Below are 7,341 nucleotides of genomic sequence, written 5' to 3'. Positions count from 1 at the left end.
CATCTGAGCATGGACAGCGTCTTTATATGAAAACGTCTTAGCTGAGGATGACTGTCCAACAGCTCCCCCTCTCAAGCGAAGAGTAAGAGTAATGGATGCATTTCTCTTGATGCTATAAAAAGATAGGGGGAGAGGATCCTCAAGTTGTTTACCTTCATGGAGAAGTCGTTGAGTTGCAGAGGGTATCCCCAACTTTAGATCCAGAGCATGCTTGAGGTCTTGCACAAGATCCGACGAGCTCACCGAATGTAGCTAAGTTTTGCTGGAGAGAAGCCTGATCTAGATCTGAAACACGGCAAAAGGATCAGGGTCCTGCTTTCCTTTGCAGATCCTAGTCGAGAGGAGGCTGGAGCATTGAAGGGACTTCTTCCCCTGAACTTGCCGTAGGGGTTTGTGAGGAGAAGAGGAGAGGGTCCAAAGATCATTGAATCTGTCAATGCAATCCACCTAGAAGAGCTTCCAGACAATCTGTCCAGGTAGATCCAGGGCATTTAAAAAAATATGAAGATCTAGAGCAGAGTATTGGCTGTTTTGGGGGGACAGAGACGGCAATGGAAGGAATGAGCTGCCTTCCAGAGTAGAGTATTTCTTCCCAGGAGCCGTCGCCTGAGGAGAGACGAGAGTATATTCGGCGCGCTCATCCTTGGCCACTGCGTATGCATTCTGATGGAGGTGGCTGGTACGAGATGCGGCAGCCGAGGTCCAAGATCTGGCAGATACAATGCCGAAAGCAGAACAAAAGAGGGATAGGGGAGCTTTCAGAAAGTATTTGAAAACGTGCGTAACAGAAATGAAATGATAAACCTGTAATCCTTGTCTGAAATGCTCATCTCCTGCCTCGACAGGGCATACTAGAGGCCAGACGGCAGCCGAGGGCGAGGAGGCGGCGACTGTGAAGATAGGGTTCATCTTCGGATTTCCTTTTTTAATCAACAGTCAGCCTCTATGTAAACTTGAACCACATTGATTTCTACATATGAAACTGATAAATGGAGCATGGGATATCTGGCACTAAAAGTACCTTTCTTTTTTGGACAATTTTAACTTTAAAACTAGCTGAAATTATCCTAAATCTCTGAGTTCCACTTCTGTAAGGGTGTTTTCTCCATGAAACTAGGCCCCAGAAATGGGGTGACCTAAGTTCCCCATATCATACACTGAGATGTGGATGGCATGGACTTATTCTGCTATTCTTTGAAAGCCCAAATTTATGTATCTCATTTTTGTAGAAGCCTTTGAGTGCAATGTTAATTATAATTATCTTTTGTAATCATTGAACCATTTAGTTTATTTTTCAACAATATTAAAGTACTTTATTTTTGAGTTGGAAATACCATTCAAAAATTCTAGAGAGGCATCCCAAGCTATTGGACAACAAATATTTTACTCAAAGAGATCATAGAGTGTTAATATTACAACTTACATTTCAAAATAACACACTAGAAATGGAAGTTTGTGCAATAGTTCTCACATTCTACTAAACATGTTTGACAACCTAGCCTCTCTCTATCATCCCATTCCAGAAAACCTCAGTTTTGGCATCTATATCTAAAGAATACATCAAAAAATTTCTTTTTTTTTAAGATTGACCAGAATCCTTTTTTAGGCCATTTCTTCACAAGTTCTGAAACTTTATTTCTCTCACTTTCTCCCAATTATGCATAAATAAGAATAGTATAAATAAAGGAATCACCAACAAGACCCCTCCAAACATTTTATTGATTGTTTTTTTTGTCCCTGCTCAGGTTTCCTAACCTCAAATGGTGTTACTATATAAAAAACATCTTCAGATAAACCTCTTTTGAAAAATCATCAAGAAGCTTTAGAGCTTCCTCTTCATTGTGTTGGAAACAATAGCCATCAATTAGCCATGAGAAAACACTAAAATTAGGCATAAGCCTTAAATTTTCATTTTAAATAGGACCTTTGTTGCTTCATTTATTTCCAAAACTTTCAAAAGCCATGAACAAAAGCCTTGTATGTATACACAAAAAAATATCCCGCTTTGTAACATCATGTTGTGAAGTTTCCAGGCATTAGCCATGTTACCTCTCGTACACTATGAATTGATCAACATATCTCATGTGAAGTGCTCAAGTTCAGGACCCTTCTTTTCCATTTCATGCAAAAGGTTATTGGCTTCTTCCAATTTCCCTTCCTCATAGAGCTTATGGAGGAGGACATAGTATGTCACCATTCCTGGCACTAGCCCTTTCATCCCGCAATCTGAAATCCCCAATCATATTATCTTCTCTACAATCGCCATCAATCACGGTAGTATATGTTACATTATTTGGAATCAGATCACCCATTTCGTTCAAAATATTCAATGCATACCTCAATCTACCTTCTTTACAAAATCCATGTATCGGAGTGTTGTATGTTACAATATCAGGGGAAGAACCTTTGCTTGCAATCTTGGAAAGGAAATTGAATGCATTTTCAGTGTCCCCTTCCTTGTAGTATCCTTGAATGAGCAACATTGTAAGTAACAATATTTGGGAACATGCATTTAGGCATCATTTCCTCTATAAGGGCATTTTCTTTCAGGATCTTGCCTCCTTTGGAGAGACCACTAATGAGTGCAATATAAATGACAACCGTGAGTTTGATATAACGGTCCACCATTCCATCAAACAATTTGAAAGCATCGTCCATTTTGGCTTGCTTGGAATATCCATTTATCATAATAGAATACAAGATGGTATTGGAAGGTATGTTTATGGTCCTCATCTATTTGAAAATAGCCTCTAACTCATGGTACCCCATCAATGCACATCGACACACATCAAATGGCTTATCATGAATATATTCCAGCACATTTCCAGTCATTGCTAAATGATGAAGTGTTCCATTTTAAATTTCCCAAGCTCATTGGTGACAACTGACCTTCAGTTTTTGATATCTATGGTGCTCAAAGAAAATCAGAGTAGAGGAGACTGCATAAAACCATGCCCTTGGGATTGCATTTTCATGAATTAATATTTATTGTTCCACACAGCTGATGCTATGACTCTCTTCAACTTGACTACGGAGAATGATCATTCTCACCTCCTTACACCTATTCCATAATAAGATAAAACAAAAATTCAAAAGTAGTTGTGTATAATAATGGTGGTAGAGACAATGGATCTTTACGTAATGCACCTTGAATTGTCAGATCTATAGATAAACTAGTTCCAAGGAAAATACACAGATTTGTTTGATGAAGATCATTCCACCAAGACACACTCCACTGCCTGATCTCACTTCTTTGATACCATGTTGAAAAACCTTTTTTGATCTATAGATAATTACTTGTGATATTATTTACCATGAGTTTAGCTTATACAATTTTCATTAAGTAATTATACATTAGAAATTTAACCAATACTATTATAGCTATAGTCGAAGAGATTTTACTCAAAACATAGGAACAAGTATATGGGAACAAAGGCAAATTTGGCTATAGCTGCTGCAACTAGAGCTTGCACAGTTGTGATAACACAGGTACAACTCCTTTTCTTCTTGGTTTGTCATAGTGATTTGGATTTTCTATCCAAATTCTGGTATTTTAACTTGTACATTTCTTGCTCAAATTTATACATAAACACTATGTTATGTGGTGGTTTATTATGTTTTTGAAAGCCAGTGGACACAACTTCTGCTCAGATGTAAACTAGTGCATTTGGGAAATCAAAGGAAATTTGGAAAACTCTTATTGAGGGTTCTTGGAAAGAGGCATTTGATGGACTTGGTGTGTCTTTACTCCTGATATCAAATCTTGCTATATAGGTACTATTAACACCACATTGTCTATTCAGTTTCTGAGTTAAAACTTTCCATTCTGCATTTGTATATCCTTTATTCATTCTATTTTACATGTTTAGCTCTCATTGATATGTTATTTGTCTACTAATGGTTTGTTTTATTTCTTACTTGGTATGGGAAAATGCATAATTGAAACTAAACTATGAAAAATATATAAATCCAGAAAAAAACCCTTTAACTACATTTCATCATGATCAAAGCCTATGGCTTTGCTAAAATAGGCCTGCAACTTTAACAACAGAAAAGCTAGAGACTCATTGTAGGTTGAACATGGCTTTAAGAATTATATAGCATCAAATCAACACCTCTGAGTAAATGCAGATGCAACTTAACAAAATACTAACATTTTGTTGTACATTAAGTCAATTTCCTTTCAATCTTGGGGTTTGAAACAATTTATTATCCCATTGAGATGAATTTTCTTAAAACCATGCAATAAATTTTGTCTTATCTATGGCAAAGATTTATACTTTGTTTGACTTAACTTTGTCTCTTCCCATGCTAGTCACTCTTTTAAGGATTCAATTTATCACTATGGTAATATTTTTTTGATCAGTTGGTTCATATCCTTTGTTAGATTTTCTAGCTTGTTTAACTCTAACAATCTTCTCCATAGTACTAGGGTACTTAATTGGTAGGTACAATAGTAGTAAGGGTGTACCTTTTGCAGGTCCATACAGCAGTAATAATGGCAGCAATGTGTCATGGTTCCTGTGCACATTATAGTATGAGGGAGGTGTTGTTATGTAAGAGAGTAGAGGGTATATTTCTAGTTTTTCTACCCTCAATTAATTTTAGTTTGCATGTTGTTTAATATTAAGCAATTCCATTTTTTCTTCAATTTAGTTTAGTTTGTAGTTTAGATTCAATTTAGTTCAGTTCTACATGCATGATCTAATATTTGGAGGGCACAAAACCCTAGATAATTAGAGCTCTTTTTCATGATAAGGTTCCTGTCTAGGTAGGGGGCACAATTCTCAAGGAAGGGGATGCATGCTTCTGTTTGTCTTTTAGTTGAGATGCACTTACCTGGCACACTTATCCATGAAGCAAGGATACACTAGATGATTAAACTTGGGCTAGCGTTTCACTAAGTCACCTTGACTGTTTCATGCATGTGACCAGATACTTTGTATCTTTTCTCATCTTCCTATTCTATAAAGGAGATGTAGTGAACATTTCTATGTTTATTAGCAAGCTTTTGGTTTTGAGGTATTGCATTGTATTTTCTTTGCTTTGCATTCAATAGAAGATAGATGTGATTGAGAGTTCAGATTTGTGTACATGCTCTTATTATTTTTATGCAGTGTGTTTTTGTAGATTCTAGTATACTTATCAAGGGCTTTAAATTACCTAGGATCTTAGGAATATTATTTTAATGCAAAATTTACTTACTATTGTCTGGATTACAGGGTATCGGATCACTTCCACTGAAACTAATAGTAAGTTGTGCATGGATATGATTGCAACTTGTTAGAGGGAGTTGTTGAATGGTTTCAAGGGTGGGATGCCCGAGTTTCAGCAAGTGAAGTAGATTTCAACCAGTTAAAGGTTGTGGCCCATGGGGTTGTTCCAGGGATTGGAGTGTTATTTTGCATGTTTGTGAAAGGTGGCCTCCACCTATAAAAGGTTGTAGGTTTGATTCTAGTTCTCGATATGTTTTCATGTTTGTTTAAAGAGTTGTAATCAGAAGTAGTTAGGGTCTTTAGGATTGTCACATGTTGGAGGGCACTTCCAACTCTATTATAGTTTAGGATGCAACATCTCTTGGAAGAGGTTGAATTGTGGTACGTAGTGGAGAAGGAGATTTTACTTTAAACAGATACCAAGGAGTTGGCTGAGAATGATTAGAAATTGGACAAACTGGAATGAATAGTTTTCGATTTGGTGAAGAATCATCTAATCCCTTTCATTGTAGAGAAAAAGATTGATAGGGAAATGCATATTACCTTGATTACATTGTATTGGAGCGAGAACATGTCTAGGAGAATGCTCTTAATGAAGAAATCATCCATTACTTGCATGAGCAACATTACTATAGTAGTTATCTATCTGATAAAGATCAAGAGTTGAGATATTGACGAGCTACACTTGATGACAAGGTAGAAGAGAATGGACTAATTTGGATCAATTTGAATGGCTTTGGTCCATCTTGGCACCATTTTCTACAGTTTGTATGTGCTTGTGAGAAGCTACCTTCAATCAAAAGTTTGTGGGATGTATTTATCGAGGAGGAAATGAGATTGGAGATGGTTTCAACTAGTGATGAGGATGTACCAGAGCTAGCCCTCATTTGGAGAGTGAGGAAAGGAGGGAATAAAATAGGAATTGTGAAGGGCTAGAAGACGAAGGAAGATTCAAGCTCTTATAACTAGCAGAAGAATAATTTGAGCCATATCAAGTGCAAGAAGCATGGCCAATATGCTTCTCAATATCATGAGAAGTAGGGGAAGGGTAAGCAAAAATAACACTAAAATAGTTTGCAAAAATTGTAGAAGCTTCTAGTATGGATGGCCACTATGCTTCTTAGTGTTCTAAGAAGAAAGGGAAGGGTAAGCAACAACATCAATAAAACAAGTTTCCACGAATTCCAGAAGCTTCGGGTTCATACAAGTTCATTGACAGGTGTAGTAAAACCTTTGCCATGGTGTCATGCCTTTCCACCAACATTGTTTCAAGTATTTCTGGTATGTTGAGAAGTGGAGCCTCAAGACATGACAGTAAACAAAATAGATTTTTTCAATTTTTCAGATGAGTATACCTCACCACTTCTAGTCAATGTTATCTGCCTTTAGGACAAAGTAAACAGAGCACTCCACATGAGGTACATGATGTTATCTACCTTTAGGAAAATTTAAATAGAGCATTGCACACCAGAGCCAGGTATATTTAAATTTTACAACACTTGCACACACAATTAACCTGCATGATTTGGACATTACCTCTTAAATGATCCTTAATAACCTACAAGCTATTTCTTAGAAGCATATATTTGGATGTGAGTGAATTCATCTTACATATACATTTAGTGAAGGCAACAATATTACTAGGAGTCATCAAGGCCAACTATATGGTTGAAGATATATTTGTTGGCCTTGATGACTCCTAGTAATATTGATTTTGTATTGGAGTTTCTAAAATACATAAGAATTATATATGGTGTATTGGCATTTGAAAAATACATAGCATGTCATAAGTAATCCTAATAATCAACTTCCCTAATGACTAGGAGGCCTTAAAACTCCACTAGTGGTTTTTGCACTAAATGTGGGTATCATTTATTGATAAAAGTGGGATCTCATGGAGACTTGTGTGGAAATTGTCTGTAAAGAGCAACCAAATTTAGAATTAAAACTTTGGCACAAGTGCACTCTAACAAAACTAAACAAGTTTCTCTTTATGATTTCAGGGTAGCCCAGGACACCCATACAGATTGATAATTACTGATTGTACATTCTATTCTCATTGGTATTTTTTTTTGTCATTTGTTTGACATCAATAAAATTACCTTTATATGCTTATTGCAAATTA

This window comes from Pinus tabuliformis, chromosome 9, assembly GCF_031772625.1.
Source record: "Pinus tabuliformis cultivar Carrire ecotype Pingquan chromosome 9, CPIR1, whole genome shotgun sequence".
Taxonomy (NCBI): Eukaryota; Viridiplantae; Streptophyta; class Pinopsida; order Pinales; family Pinaceae; genus Pinus; species Pinus tabuliformis.
This window is presented reverse-complemented; position numbering follows the sequence as displayed.